This window comes from Lissotriton helveticus, chromosome 1_1 (genome assembly GCF_964261635.1).
Source record: "Lissotriton helveticus chromosome 1_1, aLisHel1.1, whole genome shotgun sequence".
In the NCBI taxonomy this organism is placed as follows: domain Eukaryota; kingdom Metazoa; phylum Chordata; class Amphibia; order Caudata; family Salamandridae; genus Lissotriton; species Lissotriton helveticus.
In genome coordinates this window covers 1487797210-1487814947 of record NC_136057.1, presented here as the reverse complement: position 1 = coordinate 1487814947, position 17738 = coordinate 1487797210, and the positions used below count along the sequence as shown (strand labels likewise).

Here is a 17738-nt window from a genome sequence, read left to right as displayed (position 1 = left end):
CACAAATATAATAAATTCCAGGAAACACAGGCTCTGACCCATTTTTGAAACCCCAACCTCCAATTACCTTGTAATTATGTTCGCATTCACTGGAACCAATGAAAATGTTATTATAATAGCTAGTCTTCTCGCGGTGAAGACATAGCTTGCCTTTCTTTTCAAAATCCAGCAACAGAGCAGGACCCGCCCCACCAGTTGAGGTGCCTTCCATGTTCTCTGCCCATCTTGGCCTTTTCTGACTTTCGTCATTAGCCTTCTTTTGTATTTTAATTCTCCTTTTCTCTGCCATGTTCAGGAACATCTTTTCCTGCTCACGTAAAGAACAAGTCAAGTTATCTCTGTGTGCGTCACCTATGTCGATGTTACCTATAGTCAGAAAGTATTCGCCCATATAGCGAGTAACGTCACTTTTGGTATGTACAGGATTCAGGTTCCCACGTATAGGAAGTTCAGAAAAGATCACGTCATTGTTAGAGTAATAATACTGTAACGGTCCTCTTTTGTAAAATAAACTAGCTAAAATGCTACAGGAGATTCCATAGGTCAACGGCAAGTGATGGTATGTCACGCCTTCAGCTACAGAGGTAGGTAGCTTCATGCAGACATAGCAATCTTCAATTTCCATAGTCTCTACATAATGTACTAACAAGTTTGCGAAAACATTTAAGTGTGTCCTGTTCTTAACTCCATGAAAATGTAGTCCTCCCTCATCTGATGCTTCTAAGTCTTGTTTTGTTTGTCTCCGTGCTCTCTCATGTCTTGCTACACTCTGTGTTGTCAGCTCCTCACTGTCAGTATTTACAATTTCAGTAGGGACAATATTAGTATCTTTACTTACAGCAAAGGGAATAAAAATTGTTAGTCCTATTCAAACTAATATCAGGACAACTATACTACAGACACATACCTTGCAGCATGTTTTGCAACAGCTGCGACTAGGTCTACCATTCACGTTTGAATCAGACATTTCGGCTTCAGAAGAAGTTTCTCGACCCCTCTTTGTGACTTTACACGAGTATCTTACTTTGTGCAAATTCACGGTGGCTCGTCTTCTTCTTCGTCAGAATACTCAGGGACGGGCTCTCCGTCGCTTACGTCAGTTATATCGAGATCTTCAAGTTCTTCCAAAACGAGCGTCCATTCGGGAGACTTGTACTTTTTGTTTTGTCTCTTTATTCGATCACTCCTTCGGTTGGAGATACCCTCTTGTTGTTTAGCTATCCGAGCACTTCTCCTTTCTTCTGCACGTTTTTCTTCTACTGTTTTTATCCTTAGCCTCAATTTCTTGACAAATCCAGGCTCAATGTGCTTTCTTTTCTTAAGTCTTTTATTTGGCACTTGGACTTCGTTTTCTTCTCTTGCCCTCTTATTTTCATTAGCTTGTGGCAATTCTGCTTCAGTTTCTTCTTCTTCTATCTGACTAATTCCAGGGCTAGCAGCTATTTCTTCTGCCTGGGTACTAATCTGGCCTTGTTCAGGTGAATTTTGTGTTTGCTTTTCAAATGTCTCTGATTCTGTTTCCTGAACACGTTCTTCTAATCCTACCTGATCCTGTTCAAGCACTTCGATCTCTTGATTTTCTTCCGCTCTAACTATTACGCTATGTCTAGTCTGTCCCTTCTCGATATCAGGAGTCAGTGGGGGAGTATCAAACACTTGCTCTGTATCCTTCACTTGTTCAGTATCGGGCACTGGCTCCGTATCATTCACTTGTTCTGTATCAATCACGTGTTCTTTCCCTGTCTGACCTTCTCCTTCCTCAGTTTTGATGTGAATCTCAAGATTCTGAGGTTCTTCGCCTGTGCCTTTCTTTTCCTCTCTAGTCCACTCTCTACCTTCCCAAAGTCTCTCACTTGTTCGAATGGGGTCTTCAGTGAGATCAATCAATGCAATCCACTCCTCTGGCCATATGCTAGGCAGCTCGTCTTCAGCTACTTCTGGTTCAGCTTCTTGGACCCCTTCAGCAGGCTGGGCTCTTGGTAGTTCGTTATCAACTATTCTTGGGCCAACGTCTGCTGATTCTTCAGCTCGACTGGTACTGGGCTGTACGTCGTCAGCTACTTCCGGTCTGGCTCCTGCAGAGTCCTCTGCTGGACACCCTTCTTCTTCAGGCTCTTTGTCTGGTAATACCTTCTTGGTGTGGCTGGCGTGTATCCAACGTGGAACCCCGGCACACTTTACTGCTGTGGTAGTTACCAGGATCACCTGACGTTTCTCTCCCCACCTGGGCTCCAGGCAGCTCTTCCGAGTATGCTTCTTTATCTTGACCCAGTCTCCAGGGACCAGTTTGTGGAGAGGAGTCGTTGGATTGAGGATGGCGTCTTCTCCGATCTGGCGAGAGATAGAACGCACTTGGTCACCCAATCTCTTGCAGTATTCAAGTACCAAATCATCAGTAATACTCAACAGTTTGCTTCCTGGCACCCATGCTTGTCTCATCACTCTTCCCATAATGATTTCATGGGGACTTAAGCCTGTCTTGCGGTCAGGAACACTTCTGAGTCCCATCAGGACCAGGGGCAGGGCCTTTACCCAAGTCATGCCAGATGCATCACACAGTTTTGCTAGTCTGTTTTTGATAGTTCCATTTACTTGTTCCACTATTCCAGAAGCCTCTGGACGGTATGCACAGTGAAGCTTCTGTGAGATTCCAAAGGCCTTACAGAGTTCGTCGATCACCTCATTCTGAAAATGTCGGCCTCTATCTGATTCAATAGTGACTGGAACCCCGAACCTAGGTATCAGTTCTTTTAATAAACACTTAGCTACTGTTATTGCGTCATTTTGGGGAGTAGGGAAAGCCTCCACCCACTTTGAAAATAAGCAGACCATGACAAGGACATATCGCTTCCCTTCACACCGGGGCATGGTGATGAAGTCAATCTGTATTCGTACAAAGGGACCCCCTGACCTCCCAATTTTCCCCAGTTCAACCACAGTTTTCTTTCCTGGGTTCATCTTTTGACATGACAGGCACCTCTGGCAGAGGGACTCTGCTACTTTCCTGAACTTTTTACTGTACCAAGTCTGTTGGAACACTAGAATCATGGCGTCCCTACCAATGTGTGATCCTTCATGTATCAATCTCGCCATTGTGCTAAGTAAGTGTCTAGGTAACACAGGCATACCAGTTGGGCCCAAAATGACACCATCCACACGTCTTGGTCGACACCCATCTTCCTTCCACTTCTCTCTTTCTTGCCAAGGTGCCGCCTGCTGCCACTCTTTCACTTCATCCCATGTAGGCACTTCTTCAAACACTTGAAGTTGGCAGCTGGTTCCGGCCCCCCCTCGCTTTGGATTTATGATATACCGATCTCTGGCGCACCATTGGGCCACTCGATCAGCAAAATCATTTCCCAGTGATACAGTGTCAATGCCCTTCTTATGAGCAACACATTTTACCACTGCCAGTTCTTTTGGTAACTGGATTGCCTCTAAAAGGTCCTGAACAACTTTTCCGTTTCGAATAGGGGTACCTGATGAAGTCAGGAACTCCCTCTGTAGCCATAATTGGCCAAAGTCATGCACAACCCCATAACAGTACTGACTGTCAGTATACACTGTTATGCGTATGTTTTTTCCAATTTGGCAAGCTTTTATCATAGCGATCAATTCGGCTACTTGTGCAGACTTTATGTTATATAGATAACCTGCCTCTTCAATTTTGTCTAAGGTGACTACCGCATAGGCAGCACTCAGGCCTCCTTGTTCATGCCTTAGACATGAACCATCTACAAATAATTCTTTGTCATGCTCAGGCAATGGTGTTTCTTTAATGTCTGGATGTGGCTTGGTATTGAATTCTGTTAAATCAATGCAATCATGCTCATCATCCACCCCACCTCCCATATCCATTGGGTCGGGGAGTAAGGTGGCAGGGTTCAAAACACTGCATCTAACAATGTTTACATTTGCAGCACCCACAAGAATCCTCTCGTATTTAGTCAGCCGACTAGGGGTGAGATACTGAGTTTTTGTTCTGGTCAGTAAAATTACCACTCCATGCGGAACATACACAGTTACAGGATGTCCCATGACAATGGACTCGCTCTGCTCTAAACTTGCGCAGGTAGCAGCTACCGCTTTCAGACAACCTGGTAATCCAGCAGCCACTGGATCCAGGGTGGCAGAGAAATATGCTACAGGCCTTCTTGTTGTGCCATGATTTTGTGTCAGGACTGACAACGCGCAATTATCGCGAGTGTCACAGAATAGGGCAAATTCCTTGGAATAGTCTGGCATTCCCAATGCAGGAGCAGTACACAGACAATCTCGCAGTTTGGTGAAGGCTGTTAAGCTTTCACCATCCCATTCTACAATATCTGGAGTTCCTCTCTTGGTCAATTTTATCAAGGGCCTAGCCAGGACTGCAAATCCCAGAATCCACTGCCTGCAGTATCCTATCACTCCCAGGAACATTCTGATCTCTTTCTGAGTACGAGGTAACTGCATCTTTTGAATTATTCTCACTCTTTCGGATGTCACTTTCCTGACACCTTTCTCTATCTGGTGCCCCAGATATTTCACCGATTTTGTACAGAACTGTAATTTTTCAGGGGCCACTTTATGTCCCTTATCACTCAGGTGATTCAGTAGGGCAATGGTGTCAATCACGCAATCCCTATGACTTTTAGACGCCACCAAGAGGTCGTCTATGTATTGCACTAGGACAGAATTCCCAGGTAGGACCAAAGTTTCCAAAATTTTTTTCAAGATCTGATTAAAGATAGAGGGGCTCTCTGTATACCCTTGAGGGACCCGGTTCCAGACATACACGTGACCATTGAAGGCAAATGAGAAAAGAAATTTGCTATCTGGATGCAAGGGAATGGAAAAGAATGCATGACATAGGTCTATCACAGTGAACCACTCAGCATCCCAGGGAATCTGATACAGAATCACTGCTGGGTTCGGGACAATAGGGCAACAGGGGACCACTATCTTGTTGACTTTTCGCAGGTCCTGCACTACCCTGTACTTGCCACTAGGCTTCTTAATGCCCATAATCGGGGAGTTGCATGGGCTACTCATTACTTCCTGTATGATGTTTCCTTCTAGCAATTTCTGTATTTCCAGGGTAACACCAGCTCGCACTTCTGCATTCATTCTGTAGGGCTTAGTATTGGGGTATACTGCATTGTCCTTGATCGCTACCTGTATGGGGTCCACATTTTTCATTAACCCTACATCTTTCCCAGTAAAGTCCCACACCTCTGGCTTCACTGCTTCTTGGAGTTCTTTGGGCAAATCCTGCATGGTCATTCGTTTAATTTCCGAATCAGGTCTGACTAACATTAATTTATAAATGCCGTCTTCATCTGGGGTCTGAATTTCAACACCCTTTGGTGTGCAAAAGATGGTACAGTTCATTTTGCACAGCAAATCACGTCCCAGTAAGTTCACTGGACTGGTGTCGCAAACGACAAATCTATGCATTTCCTTAAAATTTCCAATTGAGATCTCCATGGGCTTGGTAACAGGAGTACTAATCAATTGATTAGATACACCCACTACTTGGATGGCTTCTCCCGATAGGGGTAGGTTTGGAACGTCCACTGTTCTCACAGTAGAACGGGTAGCACCAGTGTCCAACAGAAAAGTGACATCATTTCCGTCAACCTTTCCTTCAATGTATGGTCCGGACTGGTCTACCGGCAAGGAGGCGCCAAGTACGCACTCCTCGTCCTCCCCTCTCAGGCCCCGTCAGTACTGGTCATCACAAAGGAAGGTATCGTTTAGTAAATACTGCGAAGTTGCTGCATTTCTGTTCTCATTGCTTTCCCAGACTTCTATCTCATCCCCCTCTGCCGCTTTCCCCCTATGTACTTGCTTAGGAGCTCGGGGCACCTGAACCGTCTTTACCTGTGGTTGAGTCTTTCTTGGTCTTTCTTTCTGCGTCTGTGGAGTTAAATCAGGTGTTTTGGGGTTATCGTCAGGCAAATAAGGACACTCGTTACGCCAGTGTCCAATTTCTCCGCACTGGTGACAGGGAAATTTCTTCATAGCCTCTTCCCTACTCAATTTGGGCCGGGGCTTACCTCCTCCCCCACCCCCAGTACCTTGGTTCTGAGTGTTCTTGACCATGTTACTCAACTGTTTTTCCTGCTGTTCTGCGAGCTTCACCTGAGCCCACATGACCTTTTCCTTGAGAGCCTTTTTCTTTTCTGCCATCTCGTCCTCGCAGTACTTTGCGTACCGCAGGACCTCGTCTACCTTTTTGGTATGCCAACAGATTTTATTATCCTTTATCCATTGACAAATTTCGGGTCTTAAACCGTTTACAAACCTGTAAATGAAATGCGTCATATCCTTCATCTCGATGTTATCTATACCACTGTATGTTTTAAACACCTGCAACAGCCTTTCATAATAGGAGTGCACTGTCTCCTCTCTTTCCTGCGTTGTTCTATCTATCCTGGTCCAATCAGTTTCCTTTGCTGGCACCTTATTTTTCAAATGCTGAATCACTTGTTCATATTTTTTCATCACTTCAATTGACGGCTCCCCTGTGGTAGAGTCCCTCGGGTACTCCTCACTAGGCCAGCCTATGGCTATTTTACACTCGGTCCATAGATCGACCGGGACCACAATGTCGAAAAACCCACCCAGGTCTTTCCACAGGCATTTTTGCACCTTTACGAACCTTTCCACTTGCCGGTACCAGTCAACTGGCTTTTCGCGCAATTTCGGGAAATCGTTAGTAAAGGACACGATATCCTGTCTGGACCATGGAACGTGCACATATCTCCCACCTGGTACTTCACGCATGGGGCATAATGTTTCGGGCTTGTCTACTTCTCTCAAAGGGTACTCAGGGGTGGCTTGTCTGGATCGAGCCTCATCTTTCTTTCGTGCCCACCTGCTTCTCCATTTTTCCACGTCTCCCCATTTTTGCAAAACTGCAAGCAACTCTTTAATCTGCAACTTCTTCCCTGACACATTCAAGTTTTCTAAATCCTTGTCCGAGAATTCAGCTCTGTAAGGCTTTTGTAAGGGCTTGGATCTTGAAATATCTACCCCCATACTAGCTGCGGTGTCTGTCAGCTTTTCGTGGAGCACTCTGGTACTTCGGGTAAGGCTTTTACACATAAACAGCAACTCTTCTTCAGAATAGGTGTTTAATCTGTCTAATCCCACATTCCCTGCCATCAATTCCTCTATTTCTACCCTCAGCTTGTAGAGGTCTAAAGGTTTCGTTTGCGGAGCCTGTTCCTCTAATTCACGACTCCAATTTTCAATTTCTTCCGGGGTTACCAAAGAAACACTCCTAGTACCTGTTGTTGATTCTAATTTAATTTCTTTCGCATCAAAAGGATTATGCCTCTTCTGCAATCCCTTCCCGGTCTGTTTGTTTGGCAGGTCCAAGAACACAACTTCGGACTCGCACTCACTGGACTGATCATCTATCAGTAGGGGCTCTTGCCTCGGCGGGGCCATTATTGGGTTCATAACTGGAGGGTTCGGACTTCCTTGGTTATTCCCGTACAACGGAACTACTGGTCTGATTGTTACCGGAAAAGTCAAAGCCTCAGGACTAGTATTTAACTGGGAGATCTTCTGAATTATTTCTGTCCTCTGTCTAGCTATGGCCTCTTGCTCCTTTTCATCTAGTACTCTTCCTAAGGTTCGGTCAGGTATTATCTGTGGGGCCAGGTGAGGGGTAAAACTCAGGGCAGTAGGATGCGTTTCACTTGGTCCTCCACCATAATTTGGTTTTGGGAACAAAGTTCCTGTGCCAAATGACCTGCGCTCTTCCCCATATGGAGGCTGCAAAAATGGCACTCCTGAACCTACTGGCTTTTCTTCGTTCTCATAAAGAGGTCTGGGGAAGAAGGCTCTTTAACGGGAATATTTTTCCTCCGCGCTCATGGGCATACTAGGATATATATTTCGTACCTCCGCGGGTCCGGGATTCTCAAAATAGGGCAATACCTGGCCACCTCCCCCCCTACATAGGGATCTGTCCTCCTCCTTGATAGCTGGACGCTGGGGATTTTCTCCTGTACTGGAAGGTCGGGCTCCCTCATTATAAGGGGGCGGACTTCTCGTAAAGATGTCATCTAACAATTCATCGTCTGACTCCCCAAGGGCTCCCCAATGCTTACTCTTTTCTGTCCTTTTCTCTCCCCCAGAAGGGTTACCTGCTGGCATCATGGGAAACAGACCCTCAACAATCATGCTCTGCCTCCACTGTTTCATCCTTTTATCCCTAGTCTCTTGTTTCAGCCTGGGGTACCACTTGGTCAGACCTTTGTCCATCCGGGGTTTCTCTCTTTCAAAAGCCTCAATCTCCCATTCCTCTAATGCCTCATACTGCGTTAGTCTCGGTCTGGGATGCAATTCATTCATTCGGGTTCTCAAATTAAATAAAATCCTACCATTGAAAGTACCGTCTAACGGAAAAGCCAATATTCCGTCATCTTTTGTGTACTTTACCCAATTCTCCAACCACACACAGGTATTGTACCCTCGGTCAAACATCATGAATGAGGCGGGAGTATTCGGTGGCGGGACAATAACGCCCTCTCTAGACTTAATCGGTTTGTCCGTTTTGAAATCATTCTTTACCCTATTTACAAGGGACATTTTTCTCTTAGTTCCGTACATGATATCGTATCTATTGGCTTTCCACTGATCCCTTTCAAACCCTTGGTTTCTTGGATCGGGTCTAGTCTCTGGACAATACGAGTGCCACATACGATTTCTACGCTTAACTCTGTTTACAAAGTCACCTCCAATCAGAACGCGTCTTGCAATTCCATGCGACCAATGAGGTGCACGCGTTCAAATATTTTCGGCCAATGGGTGCGCGGCCCCTTCGTGAGACTGTCCTCACGCTCCGGCGCTTCACCCCTCCTTTACAATTCCAGCCCCGCTACCCGCCCGCTGTTTCTACCAATCCCAGCGCGGCACGGAGTGACGTCAGAGACGCTTCGCGGCTGACTCCCTCCCTTCACAAGGTAACGGAAACTTTCTTTCTTTCTAAAGTGCTCAGTGCTTGGTTATTTAACAAAGAATACACATTCGCCACAGTGCTCAAGTGTCTAGACAGAAAGATTTCTTTTACTGCAAGTAAACTACTTCCATTTACTTTTCACGCGCTGCGGGCAGATCCCTTCCGCCTACCCTTCACTCTAGCATCGGTGAACCTGTTATTTCCCTAAACTCATCCACTTCTCCAAGGAACCTGCTACTCTTCCGATGTGACCCTTACTAGGTTACGCCACTATGGGAATTTTGCCAATGAACCTCGTTACTGACATTTATTCACACACGTATTCAGAAAAACCCTAGTTAGTGCTTCCCGGTTATCCTAACCTGCACCTAACTTTTCCTTAAGCCTGCGACCTCAAGGCAATGGATTCTATTCACCACTTGCCTTTTTCAATTCCCCGGGGAGTTCGGACAACACAATACGAGACAGTTTACAAATGCATGGATTAATACATATAACAATATAAGAACAAGAATAATAATGAAAAAACAATTCATGAATTGTTTTCACAAGAGATTATTCATGCGTATTCACAAGAGATTGATCAGGTCCCTCGGAACGACCGCTCTTATAGCAGCATTAATATACTAGCAGCTACCGACTTAATTAGTCTAACTAGTCCTACCTAACCTTTAGCTATTCCCTAACCATCCTCTGCGCTACCAGAAAAACTGATAGAGCGCGCGAGGTCACCCAGCCAATAATTTCGCCGTTTCCGGCTTCAGGGCCCATATACTTTCAATTTACCATATACATTGATCGGGCGACTTCACGGGCTCTACCAATTTGTGTGTGTTTCCTACTGTTATTTCTCAGTGTACCCGACTTACCATCCACCGACACGGGTACCTATGATCTCAACGGATCAGGGAGCTAGCTGTAAAAGGAAAGGCAGCAAAATACCAACTCAAAAATGACATTCAATATTGTTGTAAAATGACCACGGACAACTGGAAGTTTTAAAAGCTTTATCTAAAGTTCATTTTCATCAAGCATCAAGCTTACAAGAATAAGGCAATCAATAACCAAGATAATGAAAAGTACATAACTATAGAGAAATAAAGTCAGTGTAATCATGGAAATGCTAATATGAGATGCAACAGAGAAACCACTATAAATTTATGGCAACAATTCTTTAGACAGTTTAAGTAAAGTCGTTCTAGACCATATCAGAAAATGACAGACTGCAATGCAAAATATGATTTCTAAAAGGTAGGGTAACATGGGAACACGTTATGAAATTATGCAAATGACTTTACGTTTCAATAGTTGCGGCAAAAGCATGGAAAAATCAACATGTGCAAGGTGTCTCTTTATTGAAGCAAAAGACAGAAAAATAGAAAGGTGCAAGTTTAAAGAACTCAGAGCAGTATTTACCTAGACTGGTGTGGAAACCAAACCCTGGCCACGGGTCAGTTAAGGACAGGAAACCCTCAAGGAAGGATACCCCTCAAAGGACAGCAGGTGCAGAATGGACACCCAGGACAGGACAGGATACCCTCAGATTAGGAATCAGGACAGGACCTCAGGACAGGACAGCAAACCCTCAGGACAGGACCGCTCAGGACAGGACCGCACCCGCAGTTTGGAAGCAACGCCTGCGCTCCACCCTCTCTGCAGCTATCGATCAAGACCCCGATTGGGTCAGCGAACTCCCAGCAAAGTGCTTCGCCAGCACTTTTAAGGTTCAGTAAAACCTTAGTCTATGGTCAATTTCGGACATAGTGCTCCGCAGCTCTCTGTATCTTCAGTCACCTATTGAGTGCGTTGGGTCAGTGACAGGTCAGCTAAACCAGACAAGTCGGACAAATTCCCTAGGTGAACCCAGGGTAGATATACTCTTTTGGGGCAGTGTACCACCCCCCAATGTTGCAAAGTGTCAGAATCCCTCAATTTGGATTGGTCCTAAGGTAGGATTTGGGTAACACACCAATCAAAACACACTATTTGGATGCCTAATTTACATCTCTGGGTACCGCCTAGCAAGATTGGGGTTCCCATGAGAAACTGCAGGAAAATACAATAGCAATTTTACATTGTTGCGGAATAGGGACACATGACTCCGTTCTGCTGGGTTCGCAGGTCAGTTCTCAGGAGCATCTTGCCCATCCCTGCCAGCTGGCCAAGTTCCATCAGCCAAGGTTGTCAGTTCCCCAGACAGAGGAGCATGCGCAGAAAGGCCCTCCAAGATGGCATTTGGCTCAGTCAGACCCCCATTCCCCGCGGTACATGAAAAGTAAGCGAGAACAAATTAATACATAGAAATAACATTATGAAAACACATCGCAGGGTTTGTACTTTCAACTTATCACTATAAAATATACTTATGCAGTCTAAATGTTAGCTACATATAAACAGATACAAGAGCAGTGGCACGAGCAGTACCACGTTACAGGCAAAGCTATGTATTACGCATGCGCACAAATCTCCCTCCAAACCTGCAGACATGTCAGGACACGTGAGTGTGGCTGACGCATGCGCAGTAACTAAATACAAGCAGCGGCCATATTAAATGACTCGAGTAAATTATTTTAGTAAAACACATAGGCAAGCGTCAGGGAACCTCGTTTTAACATAAAGGAAATGTTAGTAAGACGTACAAATTATTACTTTGTTACACATAGACGAGGTTCATGAATTCGGCAAGTCGCAAAATATGCGAAGCTTTGCTTCATCACTACTATGCTTACTTGTTTGCAACTTTGTGCTCATTTGGCCTGAATATGTATGAGTGTATTACTTTACAGAACTGCGTAATGCTAGAGAGACTAGAGACTCAGTCTAGTCCTTCCTTTGTACTCCTGCCACTAAGAAGCAGAGATAGTGATGGATTGATAGGTTGAGTATATTATGACTTGTTATTAGTAGTAGGCCATTTTTTAGTGCTCTGCAATCATGATGACGGACTGTGTTTGTCACGTCGCGTGCTGCTGAGTGCTGGCAGTCGTAGTAGAACCTTTTTGTTATTGGTTTAGTTAGTGATTTAAATAACTTTCCAAGTAGACGGTCTGCGAATCCAGCAATACTGTACTAGTATCCTCCTAGTTGACCAGATCAGATAGGTCAATACATGTAGTGCAATTGTTGCTAATTTGTTTCCCAGAGATAATTTTAGATTGTGGTCAAAGAAATCAAATATTTCCACAAAAACAATCATCCATGTTTGTGTTTATTTCATGATCATCAGCACCTCCCAAGGGCAAGAAGACAGCAACACCCCAGACTCCGGCGGAACAGAGTGGGCAGGAACGGTCCTCTGCAGGCTCTTCTGCTGGCCCCAGTAAGTTGTTCTGTTGTTAATATAATTATACTTCCCTAACTTTTACAGCTCCTATTCATTCCAAACTGTTTCCTAATTCTATTTTTTACAAAAAAGTCTTTGATCTTCTTGTAGACTGTTTCTACTTTCTTATCCTGCCTCTCTACCATCACTCTCTGTGTTACTATTATTTACTATTATTTCTGAGTCGGTCTGTGTAGGTAGCTAAGCTTGCCCAGTCGGCAAACGGTGTTAAACAAAACTCTGATCCAGCAATAGCTCTAGGGGCACTCAGTGCTGTCCTCTGGGTTGCCCTTGCTGTCTATTCCAGTCTTCTTAATGTTAGTGCTTTGACAATTCCCAATAGCAAAATGTCAATTTCCACCAAGAATAAGCTTGTAGTTGGCTTTTTGATTTGATAGTAGCACATACCATACCGCTAGTGTTTCAGGATCTATTCTGCACATACAGAAGTATGGACAAGAGAAATAGGACATTGTTGATGATAGGTGTAGTTCGACTTTCCACATACCTCAGTTAGAAGTAACTGTGCGGGACTCGGGAGCCCTCACCTTGTTAGAACTTCAAGTCCTCCTGGTGGTGATGAGGAGTAGTTGGTTCTGTCTGTAATTATAAAAATGTTGCACGTTAAAGAGTAAGCATTCATCAGTTGTGTCAAAAAGAGTTGCATGTTATGGCTAATCATATAAGTTAACACCCTCCCCAAAAACCGTGACTTCTTTTCAGTCCCAATAATTAAAAATTGTTTAACATTTTCTCTTCCATTACGAGACGAAGTAGGGGGGTGTATGGCATCTGAAAATATGACATGTTTTTTCTAGGCATCACAACATCGGATGCAGCACTCGCCACCACCAGTGCCGGGGCCAGCAGCACGGAGGGGTCCACTCAAGCGGCGGATGCGGCGGCGCCACCAGGAGGAGCTGAGGGGGATGGCTCAGCAGCGGCGGATGGTGGTAAGTTATTATTATACTGCCTACTTATTGACATTTTAGAGTAGGCTTGCAAAGGAGTGTATGATGTACTGTACAGTAGACAGTACACTACTACAAGTACACTGTACTGTTAAGAACAGTTACTGATTTAGAACTACATTTTTTTTGCCAATCACAAGAAGACACTCACCCTTGACTTAGCAATAGCATTAGCGGCGGTAGTTCTCGAGTAAGCAATGGCACCCTCTATTTGACTTCAAATCAGCTGGGAAACTTTTATCGTGAAGCCAAGTCATATCAGATGAACTTGAGGGATGTGAAGAACAAAAAGGGAAAGAAGGGCGAAAGGAAGGACGAGTGAGTCGTAACATTTATGACTGTAAAGAACGATATGTGTTTTTGAATGCAGGCAGAGGTGGCTGATAGGAAGGAATCACATGCATGGCTGCCTGATGCAAGGATGGTTGGAGGAGAAAGAAAAGATGACTGCCTGTGTGGATGAATCAGAGAAAATGCATGTTTGGTGTGCTTTGCACTATATCATTTGGGTCAAACTCAAATGCAAGTCAAGACGGTGGTTTACCAAATAAAATGAAAAGGGTGTTAGTTGGTTGTTGAGAAAAAGTAAACTTGGTACAGTTGAGACATTAAGAAGAATGATAGACGTTTACTTTGGGAGCCTGGATGGTATCTTCTTCTTCCTCATAGATAGCGGAGATGTATGTAGTAGAGCAGACGCTCAGTGGATGAAGAGTGTTACTTTGAACAGCATGTCCGTGCCAGAGTAGCAAAGCTGAGGAAATCGAAATACTAGAAGTTGTGATTGTTCAGAAATATTCCCTTGACTAACAGTACAGTAGTTTACTTTGCAAGCACAGCATATATTGTCAATGTGTTGTATAGTTGACATTATATCAAGTAAAGTCCCTTCCTCCGGCAATTATGGGTACCACACTCACTCCCTATGTTAATAATTTTCTTTCAGCTGTGTCATGGGTGGACTATTGCTGTTATTCACTCAATCTATCAAAACAAAGCACCTAAAGCCATCCATCATATAAGCAAAGAACATGTGATCGGCAGGACATAGGATCAGAAATGAATAATCTTCATTTTCCTTTTGTAGTAGTCAAGGCCCGGGGGGCCAGTGCGAAATATAAATTACATTGAGCAGTAGCCCTTGATGTAACCGAGTATGGCCAGTGCCAACCCTATAGAAAAGTAAGAGCTTCCCTAACACCACCTGCATGTACTGCTTAAAGTAATGCGAGTCTGCGTCATCATGGCTTGTGTCTGTTTTTCTTGGGTGCAAGCTGAGTGAGCTGGCATTATGCTGCCGGCTAGGCTACCACAAGTTCACATACAAGTAATTTCTTCTGCAAAACAAGAGAAAAAAAGAAGAAGAAGACTGGAGTAGTCTCTGACTCTCTGACTATGTAGTAGTGAGTCCATAGTGCTGCTAGTAGATCCTGAAACTCCCACTAATGTCACAGGCCTACAAAGACGGCGGAAAGATACATGCCAAAATGTTATACTGTGCTTGCAAGTTGCTAGTGTTACTGACTGTGAGGCAACTTTCTGATGAATTATTTTGAGTTAATGTTAAAGACTATTGGCTACAGTATTTTTCTTTCTTTCTTCATATAGATGCTCCGCAACTAAAGCTCACCCGGAAGGAGATGGCTGTCCGGGCCAGGGCCCGTAAGCTGGAGGCCATTTGCGCTGAATATTGGCGTCTGTGGGCTCGGGAGCAGAACGAGGAGGCGGCAACTACTGCATCCTCCTCCAGTGCCCGCGGGTCCACCAGCCAGCAGCCTCCAGCTAAACGGCGCCGTGGCCCGACAGCCTCCCTCTGCCGCCGCACAGCAGCAAAAACAACTGCTGCCACCCCAGAGCCTGGATGACACGTGTGCGCCGCCTCAGAAAAAGAGTGGACTTCCTGGAGCGCCTGGCTGAGAAACAACAACGCCAGATGCGGGACCTCCGCAAAGAGCTGCGGGACCTCCGCAAAGAGCTGCGGGACCACCTGTCTACAGGACACCGCCGGAGGAAGTGACTGTCCCTTGCCCCTTTTTTACAGACTGTTGGGGGGGGGGGTGGGAATAGGGAGTTGGGGATTATTTGGGACTTTTCAGAGGACTATTTGAAATGGAGAATTGTTTGGGTTAGGGAGGGGTGGGACTTGTTTAATTGTGTTAGGGTAAATACAGTTATTTATTTTACATACTTCTACATAGTGTACACGTTGATGTTATTTTGTGGGGTGGTGGGCGGGGGTTACGGCACGTTTGGTTTCCTCAAACTTACCAGCATGAATTATCTAAAATGTCCAAAAATGTTCAAAAGTGCCACTAACAGAGTTAGTGAATTCAATTGGCCTACTAGTACTTTACTAGTACTACTGTCAGTCTCTCCTCCGAGTCCTAGCCCATTATTCTACCTCCCCAAAATGCTTATCTTACCTGTGATTCGTGTTTGAGATAAGAGCTAGGCACAGGGCTGGCTGCATGGCAAATGGCGATTACGCCACCCCGGACCGAAATTGTTGTGGTGTTAGTAGGAGTGGTACCACGATAGCAGTAGCAGCATATGAAAAACAAAGTAAAAAAATTAGACATTGAGTGGCCTGAGAGGAGTATTAGAAGGAACAGTAGCCTAAGCAATACTGAAGATAAGTTTGGGGAAAAAAGAATTGCATGGATGATTATGGCTACAACAAGAACAGATACACAGCAGCTTAACAACAAGTCTTCTTGACATGTAGGAGAAGGATGTTGACGATGGATCCAATCAATGGTGGGCATGAAATTCAGAATTTATTTTAAAATACTCATTGTTGTTTTTTTAACCAGAATAACAATATCCTAGGATTCATCTAGCCGCTTTAAAATTGATTTGAGGAGGTTACTTGCACCTTATCCTCCCCAGCAAGTGTGTGGAATTATTGTTGTAATTTACTCACACCTCAATGAAAACCACACAGCACGGGGGAAGAGGGTTAGGGTTTGAAACTTGGATGGGAATGGGGTTTGTGGGGAAAGTTTTGTGGAGAGAGGAAAGAAAACACAGCATGGACAAACAACAAATGAAGATAAACAAATCTTTGGATACGAAGCTATCCATAAATCTTTTAAGGGACATAAAGGAAGTGCATGCACTACTGTATGCATGAAGTTGCTAAATGGATAGGTTACTTAAAAGTAAGTAGTACTTTCTACAATGTACTAACTATGGAGAAACAATGTGACAGTACAGGGCTGCAGAAATTACGCAATTTCACTTGCCTATCTGCCCTCAGAGAGAAGAACCACTTAGTACATTAAATTAGTTAAAAAAATAGCAAAGAAAAAAGTATACGATGGCTGGAGGGATGAATTGAGAGCAAACAAATTCACAGAGTCACACTCAATGAAGTTCACAGCAATAACATTACTTAAAAAATAAGTAGAAATGAAGATTGATACTGTAACTTTATGTTGTTGTCGTTGTCCTGTTGAATTTGGGAACTTGCATGCATCCAGCCATTCCTCTTTTTCGCATTACTCCTCCATTCCATCTGACGCTCTGTCGATCAATGTTGTGGATCAGAAGACACCTTGTCCACTGCCTGCCTGGCGGATGCTGAATTGCGGGTCGCTAATTGTAAGCCTGAGTTCATCCTTTTTGCCATTGCACAGGGTAAAAGCCGGCCTGTAATTGTTGATGGAAAAACAGGAAGTGATATTAAAACGCCACGGAGAAGAAAATACAAGGTACGCTGTGTATTGCAAAAATAACAATTTCAGTTTCAGAGTCGACAGTATTACAATACATACAAGCATCATTTCGAAAGTGCGTACTCTGAGTCTCCTTTTCAAGGATAAATAACTTGTGTGGGTGAAATTTGCGGATCTTTCCCCTCAAGCTAGGTGTAAAGTGTAAACTGCGATTTTAGAACAAAATTTGACCTTCCCAGCAGTGCTCCCAGACCTCTCAACCCACCCCCAAACATCTAGAACCCCAAGCAGCCCCCCAGAAACATGCGATACTACTAGGCCTAACTTTCAACCGTGCCAAAACGCTCTCTGCAAATAGGGCTAGGCCCAAACCCCCCTTTTCCATCATGGATTTTCTCCAAAACACTTGCATCCGATATTAGACCTTCCCAGCATTGCCCCCTGACCCCTCAACCCACCCGCAAAAAAGGAGAACACCCCCAAACAGGCCAAAAGCAAAAATTGAAAATGTGACACTTAGAAAATTTGAGGCCTACTTGAAAAATCACTCCAAATGCGCCCTTTTCCACCATGGATTTTCTTCAAACCACTTGCAATCAAAATTAGACTATCCCAGCAGTGCTCCCAGACCCCCAAACCCACCCCCAAAAACCTAGAACCCCCCAAACAGCACCCCAAAAACACGCAATACTGCTAGGCCTCAGTTTAAATTTTGCAAAAACGCTGTCTGCAACTAGGCCCAAACCCCCCTTTTCCACCATTGATTTTCTTGAAACCACTTACAATCAAAATTAGACCTTCCCAGCAGT

General features: G+C 44.5%; 1 long non-coding RNA gene across 1 annotated transcript in view; it reads left to right on the top strand.

The window, feature by feature from the left end:
* LOC144773440 (uncharacterized) overlaps nt 1-15286 on the top strand; it is a 107461-nt gene extending 92175 nt beyond the window's left edge. The window contains exons 2-4 of the long non-coding RNA XR_013599978.1: nt 12186-12278; nt 13100-13234; nt 14861-15286. This is a non-coding gene — a long non-coding RNA (uncharacterized LOC144773440). The remainder of the gene's footprint in view (nt 1-12185; nt 12279-13099; nt 13235-14860) is intronic.
* Nucleotides 15287-17738: the final 2452 nt, after the last annotated feature.